The sequence below is a fragment of the Amblyraja radiata genome, chromosome 4, assembly GCF_010909765.2.
Source record: "Amblyraja radiata isolate CabotCenter1 chromosome 4, sAmbRad1.1.pri, whole genome shotgun sequence".
Taxonomy (NCBI): Eukaryota; Metazoa; Chordata; class Chondrichthyes; order Rajiformes; family Rajidae; genus Amblyraja; species Amblyraja radiata.
In genome coordinates this window covers 10,154,398-10,167,554 of record NC_045959.1, presented here as the reverse complement: position 1 = coordinate 10,167,554, position 13,157 = coordinate 10,154,398, and the positions used below count along the sequence as shown (strand labels likewise).

At 47.0% G+C, this 13,157-nt stretch overlaps 1 protein-coding gene across 1 annotated transcript in view; it reads left to right on the top strand.

Annotated features, from left to right (window-relative positions):
• The first annotated feature begins 11,555 nt into the window (after positions 1 to 11,555).
• ccdc102b (coiled-coil domain containing 102B) overlaps positions 11,556 to 13,157 on the top strand; it is a 506,740-nt gene continuing 505,138 nt past the window's right edge. Inside the window, exon 1 of the mRNA XM_033018931.1 lies at positions 11,556 to 11,644. The gene's annotated coding sequence lies outside the window, so the exon portion shown is untranslated. The remainder of the gene's footprint in view (positions 11,645 to 13,157) is intronic.

Below are 13,157 nucleotides of genomic sequence, written 5' to 3'. Positions count from 1 at the left end.
GGCCAGTAAATCATGCATTTCGTCCGTAGGAGAGCTGCCTCCGCGCCAGAGTGGCTCCTGTGGCAGTCGTTGTAATATTTGTCCCATAGTGCGGTTGGGACCACCACCTTATGACTATAATCCCGTCCTGTAGCACTAGTTCATCATGAACTAAGAAGTATGGGCGCACCTCGAGCGGGGTATTTGACAGTTTGTGGGGCCAACCGTCCCATATGGTATGCAGGTGGTTGCCGGAGGTTGCAGTTGGTGGAAGGTAAGATCTTCCACTACCTGCAACCTCCGGCAACCACCTTCAACTAGCATCGCAACCGGCTTCGACTAAAAAATTACCGATTTTTAAAACGGCAACCTATTTTAAGTCGAGGCCGGCTTTGAATTTTTTGAAATAATTGGCGGAACATAGAAGAAGCGGAAACCACTCGATCATTAGGGAGACTGACAAAAACCTCCGGGAACCGCACGGAAACATAGAAACATAGAAACATGGAAAATAGATGCAGTAGTAGGCCATTCGGCCCTTCGAGCCTGCACCGCCATTCAATATGATCATGGCTGATCATCCAACTCAGTATCCTGTACCTGCCTTCTCTCCATAACCCCTGATCCCTTTAGCCACAAGGGCCACATCTAATTCCCTCTTAAATATAGCCAATGAACTGGCCTTCTGTGGCAGAGAATTCCAGAGATTCACCACTCACTGTGTGAAAAATGTTTTTCTCATCTCGGTCCTAAAAGAATTCCCCATTATCCTTAAACTGTGACCCCTCATTCTGGACTTCCCCAACATTGGGAACAATCTTCCTGCATCTAGCCTGTCCAACCCCTTAAGAATTTTGTAAGTTTCTATAAGATCCCCCCTCAATCTTCTAAATTCTAGCGAGTACAAGCCGAGTCTATCCAGTCTTTCTTCATATGAAAGCCCTGACATCCCAGGAATCAGTCTGGTGAACCTTCTCTGTACTTCCTCTATGGCAAGAATGTCTTTCCTCAGATTTGGAGACCAAAACTGTACGCAATACTCCAGGTGTGGTCTCACCAAGACCCTGTACAACTGCAGTAGAACCTCCCTGCTCCTATACTCAAATCCTTTTGCTATGAATGCTAACATACCATTCGCTTTCATCACTGCCTGCTGCACCTACATGCCTACTTTCAATGACTAGTGTACCATGACACCCAGGTCTCGTTGCATCTCCCCTTTTCCGAATCGGCCACCATTCAGATAATAGTCTACTTTCCTGTTTTTGCCACCAAAGTGGATAACCTCACATTTATCCACATTATACTGCATCTGCCATGCATTTGCCCACTCACCCAACCTATCCAAGTCATCTTGCAGCCTCCTAGCATCCTCCTCACAGCTAACACTGCCCCCCAGCTTCGTGTCATCCGCAAACTTGGAGATGTTGCATTCAATTCCCTCGTCCAAATCCTTAATATATATTGTAAATAGCTGGGATCCAAGCACCAAGCCTTGCGGTACCCCACTAGTCACTGCCTGCCATTCTGAAAAGGACCTGTTTACTCCTACTCTTTGCTTCCTGTCTGCCAGCCAGTTCTCTATCCACATCAATACTGAACCCCCAATACCGTGTGCTTTAAGTTTGCATACTAATCTCTTATGTGGGACCTTGTCGAAAGTCTTCTGAAAGTCCAGATATAACACATCCACTGGTTCTCCCTTATCCACTCTACCAGTTACATCCTCGAAAAATTCTATAAGATTCGTCAGACATGATTTACCTTTCATAAATCCATGCTGACTTTATCCAATGATTTCACCACTTTCCAAATGTGCTGCTATCCCATCTTTAATAACTGACTCTAGCAGTTTCCCCAATACCGATGTTAGACTAACTGGTCTGTAATTCCCCGTTTTCTCTCTCCCTCCCTTTTTAAAAAGTGGGGTTACATTAGCTACCCTCCAATTCTCAGGAACTACACCAAAATCTAAAGAGTTTTGAAAAATTATCCTTAAGTACTCTGGTATACAGCCTATCGGGCTCTGGGGATTTATCGGCCTTTAATCCATTCAATTTACCTAACACCACTTCCCGGCTAACCTGTATTTCACTCAGTTCCTCCATCTCATTTGACCCCCGGTTCCCTGCTATTTCAGGCAGATTATTTATGTCTTCCTTAGTGAAGGCAGAACCAAAGTAGTTATTCAATTGGTCTGCCATGTCCTTGTTCCCCATGATCAATTCACCTGCTTCTGACTGCAAGGGACCTACATTTGTTTTAACTAATCTTTTTCTCTTCACATATCTATAAAAACTTTTGCAGTCAGTTTCTATGTTCCCTGCCAGTTTTCTTTCATAATTTATTTACCCTTCCTAATTAAGCTATCCCTGATTTCCCTTGTTATCCACAGATGCACTACCTTCCCTGATTTATTCTTTTGCCAAACTGGGATGAACAATTGTTGTAGTTCATCCATGCAGTCTTTAAATGCCTTCCATTGCCTATCCACCGCCAACCCTTTAAGAATCAATTGCCAGTCTATCTTGGCCAATTCACGTCTCATACCCTCAAAGTTACCTTTCTTTAAGTTCAGAACCCTTGTTTCTGAATTAATTACGTCACTCTCCATCCTAATGAAGATCTCAACCATATTATGGTCACTCTTGCCCAAGGGGCCACGCACAACTAGACTGCTAACTAACCTTTCCTCATTACTCAATACCCAGTCTAGAATAGCCTGCTCTCTCATTGGTTCCTCTACATGTTGGTTTAGAAAACTATCCCGCATACATTCCAAGAAACCCTCTTCCTCAGCACCCCTGCCAAAATTGATTCACCCAATCGATATGTAGATTGAATTCACCCATTATAACTGTTTTACCTTTGTTGCATGCATTTCTAATTTCCTGTTTGATACCATCCCCAATTCCACTACTACTGTTAGGTGGCCTGTACCCAACTCCCACTAGCGTTTTCTGCCCCTTAGTGTTTCGCAGCTCTACCCATATCGATTCCACATCCTCCAAGCTAGGTCCTTCCTTTCTATTGCATTAAACCTTGGGTGGGGCACAAAGTTTCCAGAGGTTTCCGTTCAGGTTTCATAAGTGGGACAGGGGCATAATGCCCCCAAGTCTATGTAGTTCAGAGCTTAGTTGGAGGTTGAAGTGTTTAACAGCCTGGTGATTGCTGGGAAGAATATGCTCCTGAATCTGGATGTTTACTTTTACAGTGACTGAGATTGTAATACCATCAGGGGTTATGGGGGCTCGGGAAGGCACCTCAATATTCTTCCTCTCAAAGCATGCGTAGAATGCATTGAGGTTATCTGGGAGTGAGGCCTCGCTGTAGCTTCAGCTGCCCCCTGGTTTCCCTTCTAGGAGGTGATGGTGTGCAAGCCCTGCCACAGCTGCTGAATGTCTGTCTCTGCCTCCTCCAGTTTAGAACCAATGTCCCTTTTAACCTTTTTAAAGGCCTTATCAAGGTCGTGTCTGGACTTCTTGGATGAATCTGCATCGCCAGACTTCAATGCCCGAGAGCTGGTTCTTAGAAGATTGCAGACTTCCTGGGGGTGAATCTAAAAGATCACTCTGTACATTAGTGCAGTTAAGGATCTTGCAATTCATTGCATATTTTCCCCATAAATTCAACCTTCCAAAATGCAACACATCTAAGATTGCTAAAATTAAACTCCATCTGTCATTTCTCTGCCCATTTCTGTAGCCGACCTATATCCCACCTTAAACTTTGACAGCCTTCATCACAGTCTGCAACTCCAGCAATCTTGGCATCATCTGAAAAAAAAACAACTGACCCATCTACATTTACATCCAAAGATTGACACAAAATGCTTGAGTAACTCAGAGGGTCAGGTAGCAGGTGACGGGTTGATCTGGAATCTTCTTCAGACTGATTGAAGGGGAAAAGGTGGGAAAGTCAGCTGGAAGGGAGGAGGGGCAGGACATTGCACCACTTTCTCCCATTCACCTGCATTCCTTCCACCACACACAATTTGCAACTCTTCTATCCCTGAGCTTAACAAGAAGTGCAGGTACATAGTTCCCTGAAAGTGCCGTCACAGTTAGATAGAAGGGTAGTCAAGAAGGCTTCCAGTAAATTGACTTTCATTAATTATCATCATCATCATCATCATCATCATCCGGAAGTGGCGGTGCTGTTGAACGGTTGCGGCTCGCCTGCAGTCCGTCTGTCTTTACTTTTTTTTGTTGTTGTTTTTTTTGTCTTGTTTTAGTCAAATTTTAGTTATTAGGTTGTGTTATGTGTGGGGGGGGGGGGCTGAAACATGGTTTTCTGTCTCTCCCTTCGGGGGAATGCGACTCTTTCTGTCGTATCCCCCCTTCTCTGCCTCCGTCTGCGCTGAGGCCTAATGGCGGAGCTGGCGGCCTCCAACTGCGACCGACCTCGAGGCTCCGGAAGCAGAGCCAGCCAGGACTTACCAACGCGAGGCTGGCCGAATTCGGAGCTGTGGCGGTGTTCCGGCGTTCCAGTTGCAGCGGCACGACTCGGGGCTGAGACGGCGCTCCGGTGAGTCCGGCCCAGGCGCGGGGCTGAGACGGCGCTCCGGTGAGGGCGGCCCGACTCGGGGCTGAGACGGTGCTCCGGTGGCTGAGGCAGCATTCCGGCGACGGCGACCTGAATCCGGGGCTCGGCCGCGAGCCAGTGGACGACATCGTCGGGAGCTCGCAGGTCACAGGCTGGTGCCTGTTTACCGGAGCTCCCGCGGCAACAGCTGCGTCCGCTGAACTGGGTGGCGGCAGTTTCGACCACCCCGGGCCGCGGAGCTTGAACCGGCCCGTTCGCGGAGCTCGGTTGAGCCGCGGGACTGAATTACCATCGCCCGGTGGGGTAACAACATATAGCCTCAGCGCAGAGGGAGAATGAGGAGGGAAGAGACAGTAACTTTAAGACTTTTGCCTCCATCACAGTGAGGAGGTGCCTGGGGAACTCACTGTGGTGGATGTTAATTTGTGTGTTTTGTTGTTTATTATTATATGTATGGCTGCAGGCAACAACATTTCGTTCAGACCAAAAGGTCTGAATGACAAATAAAGGATCTAATCTAATCTAATCTAAATCGGCGGTCACTCGAAACGAGTATGACTGTCCTCTCCTCTCCATAGGGTCGTCTACTTGTGGGTCTGCAGATGTCTGTAGAGGCCGATCCACACGCCTTGATGCAACGTGGTTCATGGAGACTGGCGGTCGTTGGTAGTCGTCGAGCCCCCTTCTCTCTCGCCTTACGGTGCTGTCGCTTTGTCTCTGCGACACGGCGTAGTTCCATTTCGTGAAGTGCAGCTCCTTCCTGCACGGATTTCCTCCAGGAGCGCCTGTCCAGTGCAATGTGCTTCATTAATCAGGGTATTGAATATAGAATTTAGGACATTATGTTCCAGTTGTACAAGAAGTTGATAAAGTGGCATTTGGAATATTGTGTTCAATTTTGGTCACTATACTATAGGAAAGGTGTCATTAAGCTGGAAAGAGTGCAGAGAAGATTTATGAGGATGTTGCTAGGACTTCAGGGCCCGAGCTTTTGTGAGAGGCTGGGCAGGCAAGGAGTTTTTATTCTTTGGAGTGCAGGAAGCTGAGGGGTGATCTTATTATTGGTGTATAAGATCATTAGGAAAATAGATAGGGTGAATGCACAGATTATTTTACCCAGGGTAAGAGAAAAAGGAACAGAGAACATAGGGGAAAGAATTAATCGGAACCTGAGGGGAAGCTTTTTCACACAGAAGGACTCCAGGACCCTGCTGAGTTATAGACAATAGACAACAGATGCAGGAGTAGGCCATTCGGTCCTTCGAGCCAGCACCGCCATTCAATGTGATCATGACCGATCATTCCCAATCAGTACCCCGTTCCTGCCTTCTCCCCATATCCCCTGCCTCCGCTATTTTTAAGAGCGCTATCTAGCTCTCTCTTGAACGCATCCAGAGAACCTGCTTCCACCGCCCTCTGAGGCAGAGAATTCCACAGACTCACCACTCTCTGTGAGAAAAGTGTTTCCTCATCTCCGTTCTAAATGGCTTACTCCTTATTCTTAAACTGTGGCCTCTGGTTCTGGACTCCCCCAACATCGGGAACATGTTTCCTGCCTCTAGCGTGTCCAAGCCCTTAACAATCTTATATGTTTCAATGAGATCCCCTCTCATCCTTCTAAACTCCAGAGTGTACAAGCCCAGCTGCTCCATTCTCTCAGCATATGACAGTCCCGCCATCCCAGGAATTAACCTTGTAAACCTGCGCTGCACTCCCTCAATAGCAAGAATGTCCTTCCTCAAATTAGGAGGCCAAAACTGCACACAATACTCCAGGTGTGGTCTCACTAGAGCTCTGTACAACTACAGAAGGACCTCTTTGCTCCTATATTCGGTAGGCGGCGCGACTCTCGTCTGCAGCGGCCTCTGCAGTCCGTCTGCGTTTTTATTATTTTATGTCTATGTTTTTATGTAGTTTTTGTTTTTTTTGTTGGGGTATGTGTGTGGGGGGGTGGGGGTGGTGTGGGGGGGTTGGGGGTAACTTTTAAATCTCTCCCTGCACAGGAGACCCGACCTTTTCTTTGTCGGGTCTCCGTTGTCGTTGGGGCTGCAACGAGGAGCGGCCTCCAACAGGAAGACCGGGGACTCTGGTGCCAACTACTCACCTCACCGTCGCGGAGCTGGCCGAGTCCAGAGCGGGTGGAGCTGTGGTGGACGCTGCTGCGACCCGACCCCCGGAGATTCGGTGGCTGCAACTGCGGGTTTGGCGGACGGCACCGGGAGCCCGCGGGTACCTGGAGGGAGACCGCTTTTCAGGGCTCCCGCAACGGCGACTTCTCCCGCCCGAGTTGCGGGGTTGAAGAGCTCCTGGAGCGGGGCCTTACAGCACCGCCCCGCGCGGCTTGGAATGGCGGCGGGACTCTGCGAGCGCCCGCCGGGGCTCTAACACCAAGACCCGGTGTGCGACCTTGCGTCACCCGACGTGGCTTAAATGGCCACGGGACAATTCGCCATCGCCCGCCGGGGGCTTTGACTTTGACTCTGACATCGGGGAATGGGAGTGCATTGGAGAGAGAAGTTTTTTTGGCCTTCCATCACAGCAATGTGATGGATGTTTATGTAAAATATGTTGTGTCTTGGGTCTATTTGTTTGTAATGTATGGCTGCAGAAACGGCATTTTGTTTGGACCTCAAGGGGTCCAAATGACAATAAATTGAATTGAATTGAAAAAAATTGAATTGAATTGAATATTTGATTCCTCTTGTTATAAAGACCAACATGCCATTCGCTTTCTTCACTGCCTGCTGTACCTGCATGCTTACTTTCATAGACTGATGTACAAGGAACCCCAGATCCTGTAGTACTTCCCCTTTTCCAGATAGTTGAGGCAGGTACTATAACAATATTCAAAAGACATTTGGAATAGATACATGGATAGGAAAGGTTTAGAGGGATATGGGCCAAACATGGGCAGGTGGGACGAGCATAGAGGGTGGTGGGTAAATGAAACGAGCTTCCAGAAGAGGTAGTGGAGGCAGGTACTATAACAATATGTAAAAGACGTTTGGACAGGCACATGGATAGGAAAGGTTCAGAGGGATAAGCGTCAAATTAGCGCAGACAGAGCATCTTGGTCAGCATGGGCTGGTTGGGACATGGGGGCTGTTTCCATGCTATATGTCTATGGCTCTAAGACTAACTTTTCTACATGGGCAGACGGTAACAAATGCAGTGGGCAGGTGCTGTCTCCTAGATGGGACAACGGTATGCTCTCAATGCACAGCCTTGAAACTATGCTGAAAACTCATTTGCCATGGGCCAATAGTTTCAAGGAAACAGTGGAGATGTGCCACTTTTGCAATAATGTTTCATTCTTGACTATTTTTCTGTTTGCCTTTTACTATTTTTAATGACAGTTGAAAATAATGAGGAATGCTGTTTAGGGACTGTCTTCAGTTGGGGGGGGGGGGGGGGGGGGTGAAAGATGTGAGCAATTAATGCTTTAACAATTATTTGCTGAACATTACTATGTCTAATTTTATTAGACAAACACGGTTTGTCTAAACCGTGTTTAAGTTACATCAGCATATAAATTGCCTTGCCCTGTGTTCTGAAATACCTTGAAGATAGATTTTACAGAGCAGGTTTTTACATACAACATATGCAGCAAAATGAGATGTCTTTGTATAAAGTGGGACCTGGGTGACAACAATAGCACCAAGAGAAATATATAATTATCAATGGAATGATGATGCCACTAAAATATACAGTAGATCTTTTATTGCATACCTACCAACTAGTCCGATTTTATCGTATTTGTTGCGATTTTTAAGTTAAAAAAGTGTGAAAAATCGGAACAGTACGATTTTTAAATGAGGGGTAACAAACGGCCAATCAACTGCTGTCTCTAAGGGGGTTGCGACCAATCACCGACCAGCTTCCCATAAAATTCCCGTCCAATCAACCGCTGTCTCCAAGGGCATTGTGTCCAATCACATAATGCGCTGGTCACTCGGCGGCCAATCAGACGCTGTCTCCGAGGGGCATTGCGGCCAATCACCGACCAGCTTCCCTTGCTGAAGCAGAAGATGGCTGCCCCCAACACCTTGTCTCTGCTGTCTGCACACAGTGCTGGACAAAGGCACATTTCAGGTGTAGGTTTAGGTGTGTGTGGAGGGAGAGAGGGAGAGGGGGGAGGGAGAGGGGGGAGGGAGAGAGAAGGAGGAGGGAGAGATAGAGAAGAGAGGGGGGGGAGAGAGGGGACAGGAGGGGGAGAGAGAGAGGGAGAGGGAGAGAGAAGAGGAGGGAGAGAGAGGGGCGAAGAGAGATTAGAGAAGGAGAGGGGAGGAGAGAGAGGGGGAGGAAGAGGGGGATAGGGAGAGAGATTGAGAGAGGGGAGAGGGGAGGGGGAGGGAGAAGGGGGGGGAAGAGGGTGGTAGGGAGACGGAGGGGAGAGCGAGAGGGAGAGGGCAGGGGGAGAAAGGGAGAGATGGGGAGGGAGACAGTGAGTGGGGAGTGAGAGTGGGGGAGAGAGGGGGAGATGGGGGAAAAGGAGAGAGGGGGGAGGGAGGGAGAGGTAGAGGGGGGGTAGAGGGGTAAGGAGAGAGATAGAAAGTGGGAGGGAGGGGGAGAGAAAGAGAGATGGAGTGAAACGGGGGAGAGACGGGGAAGAAGAGGGGGTAGGGAGAGAGTGAGGGAGAGAAAGGGGGGGAGGGGTGTAGGGAGAGAGGGAGGGGGAGTAAGAGAGGGGGAAGGGTGGTAGGGAGAGAGAGAGGGAGGGAGAGGGGGGGAGAGAGAGAGGGAGACAGAGTGGGGAGAGAGAAGGAGGGAGAGAGGGGGAGGGAGAGGAAGATGGAGGAGGGTGAGAGAGGGAGGGAGAGAGAGGGGAGGGAGAAAGAGAAGGGGGAGGGAAAGAGAGAGGGAGAGAAAGAGAGAGGGGAGAGAGAGAGGGGAGGGGGAGGGGGGGGGGGGGGGGGGGGGGGGAGGGGGAGAGAGAGAGAGATTTCTTCCTTCCATCCAGCCCCTTAATGTTTCCCCAGCGTTGGAAACATTGCTACCAAATGACTTTCAATGATAAACTTCTGGACAAATGCAAGAAAGCAGCTATGACATATAATACACAATAAACTATTACAAATACACAATAAACAAGTGATGCATTCTTGTACTCTTACATGGTATGACCGCACATAAAAAATAAAACAAATTCAGCAAAATGGCACCGCGTAAAAATACTGATTTCCTCAGCAAAATACTGATTTTCAGGTACTAGAATACTGAAATGCTCTGACAAAACTTGGCAGCTCTGAATATACCGCGATATTGGCAAACTACTAAAAAACTCCTTAAAATCCAGGGGCTAAGGGGGGGCCCTGGACCCCACCCATAATGGGCGAGCCATGCAGTCAGAGTAAGATTTTTCATTTTCAAATGTTGGCAGGTATGTTATTGTCACATGTACCAATTAAGGTACAGTGATATGTGAATTACCATACAGCCATACGAGAAAAAAAAGCAACAAGACACATAACTACTTAAAAGTTAACATAAACATCCACCACAGCGGATTCCCCACATTCTTCACTGATGGAAGGCAAAAATGTTCAACCTTCTACCTCTTTATTTTCCTGTGTTTGGGGTAGTCGAACCATCTGCAGTCGGGGCGATCGAAGCTCCCGCAGCCAGCGGTCGAAGCTCCTGCGTCAGGGCGATCAAAACTCTTGCGTCTGGGCAGTCGAAACTCCCGCGGCTTGTAGTTCCTGAAGTCGATCTCTGACCAGAGACCGCGGGCTCCATGATGTTAAGTCCGCTGGCACCCACGGCTGGAGCTCCGAAGTCAACCCCTGGCAAAGGGATCGCGAGCTCCACGATGGTAAGTCCGCAGGCTCCAGCGGTGGAGCTCTCAAAATCGGTCTCCAGCCAAGGCCGCCAACTCCTCGATGTTAGGCCGCAGAGCGAACGGAGATACGATACGGAAAAAAATCGCATCTCCATCGAGGTAAGAGATTGGAAAAAGTTTTCCCCAGCCCCCACATAAAACAAGCTAAAAAACACTAAAAACATACATTTAACACGAACAATTAAAACACAAAGAAGGAAAGGACAGACAGACTGTTGGCGAGGCAGCCATTGCTGGCGCCACCCGGAAGGGTGATAAATAAGATGCGATAAAGTGAATTATATGCTGAGATTAGTTTTATTGAAACACAAAACTACAGCATTAATAATGAAAGGGTAAAATTTAGGTCCGTCCGTGCTGTGATGACCATTCTTTACCCCCAGGTCAAATAGATTCTGCCAAATGGCAAGTCTTTGATCCTTTAAATACTTAAATCTCAAAATGGTGTCATCTAATTAAATGCACCTGTGACATGGAATAATAGGAGGAGTGCTTGGGAATAATTAGTACTTCCCGCGTATTGGTGTTTTATGTGCCATCTGACTCTTTTCCCAATGACTTTATGAAGTAATTGTCCCTACTTTTCAACCAGATGTTAGTTGTGAAAGATTTTACCAGAATAAGACTGTACAAAACTGTATGTGCATTTTTGTTATCCAATGGAATGTTTTGCAGAGGTAAGTTTTTATTGGGAGCCAATGTTGTGGTTTCTTATTCTGCTCATCAGAATTAAAGTCCGACATATCTATTCAGACTCTTAGCTACGATGAACCTTCCAGTGTACAGTGATATATAGTGTTTATGTAAGTACCAATGCAGTTTTAGCTCTCTCTTCAGCATTTTCTACTGGTGGTAATAATGTGAAACAATATGAGAAAATTAATTCTTTGTTGTTAATTCACAATAGTATCAAGAATGCTTGAATGCAGGATGTTTATATTAAGACTTCAGGGGAAAAATGCAGCTGTCGGGACATTTTTAGTTGTGCTTTGCAATTTGCTAAATAAAGAAGGGTGGTGATTCCTCTCTCACCCATAAATCTGGACTGGCGTAGATGTTAGAAAGCTGAATGTGCTTATGGTTTTGTTTACCACGGAATCATGCAAAATGATTTGTGAAAATTGCATTCACAAAAGCAGCTTATATACAGGAAAGTCACGGTATTCCTGCTTTGTTGGCCTGACTTGCAATTGTAACAATGGAATGTATTGCTGAAGTCAGGCTGCGGTAAGGAGAAACAGAAGTCCTTCAGAAACTAAAAAGGCCAGAAAACGACCACATGTAAGCTGTTCAATTCTTTATTAGGAGCAAAATTTAAAGTTGCCGACGTGAACTACTTAGCAATATTTTTTTGAGTAAATATTACTTTGCTCGTTGACAAATGTGAAGTAAGTTTTTAATGGACTTTGTCTGTGACATTAAATGCAGTTTGTTCAAACGAATAGTCAGCTTATTAATAAAATGCTGAAGTAACTCAACAGGTCAGGCAGCATTTCTGGAGATTCTGGAGATTGTAGCATTCTCCAGAGATGCTGCCTGACCTGCTGAGTTACTCCAGCATGTTGTGTATTTTTTTTGTAAATCTGCATCTACAGTTTCTCGTCTACAACTTATTAACACCACTAAAAATGAATAGTTACTAAGGAAAACAAAAGTGCTGGAGAAACTCAGCGGGTGTGGCAGCATCTATGGAGCGAAGGAAATAGGCAACGTTTCAGGCCGAAACCCTTATTCAGACTGATGTATGGTGGGGTGGGGTGGGGGGGGGGGGGGGGGGGGGGGGGGAGAAGAAAGGAAGGGGAGGAGCCAGAGTGCTAGAGGGACAGCTGAAAAGGGGAGGAGACAATAAGGGCTACTGGAAATTGGAGAAGTCAGTCCATGCCGCTGGGGTACAAACTGCCCAAGCGAAATATGAAGAGCTGCTCCTCCAATTTCCTGTGGTGCTCACTTTGGCCACGGAGGAGGCCCAGGACAGAAAGGTCAGATTCGGAATGGGAGGGGTAGTTGAAGTGCTGAGTCACCGGGAGATCAGGTAGGTTATTGCGGACCGAGCTACTAAGGAATGCCTTTTAGGCGAACAGGTAGAGAGGTTGATGGAGAGAATTTTAGAGCTGGGATCATTGGAATGGAAGGGATCGTTAGAGGTAGAGTGATAACTGGTGTAGCTCAGCAGTCAGTGATGATTGGTACATACAACTTGATTGTTGGAATATGGGCCTCAGAATGATGTCAAATTCACAGAGAGTTGAACAAGAACAGTCAGCATGAATACATTGAATCATCAGGCAATAAAATCACGGGGGAGCATTTTCGGAGCAGAAGAACATGGGTCTGGGACAGGCTGTTTTATGGGAATTGGCACTGACTGGTGCATGGACCCATGGTCCAGGGCACAACATTAAGAATGTGAATACCCTTGTTCAGTTTCAGAGGGTTAGGAGAAAGAGGGCGGACAAAGGATGGAGTTTTTGATAGACCAAAGACTGGAATACTTGGAAACCTTAAATATTTGACATCAATCCTCGTCTCAAATTCTTCTCTTGCAAATAATTCCATCCTTTCTCACACTAAACTGAACCAGACTGTTTGTAGCTTTTGGGTTATTGATTCATTGCTTTGATTGAAAGATACTGCATGGAAAAACCCCTTCGGCCCACTGAGCCCATGCAGACCAATGATTCCTATTCCACTTCTGCATCCACTCCCTATACACAAGAGGCAGTTTACAGAAACCAGTTAATATACAAACCTACACATCTTTGGGATGTGGGCGGAAACTGGAGCACCCAGAGAA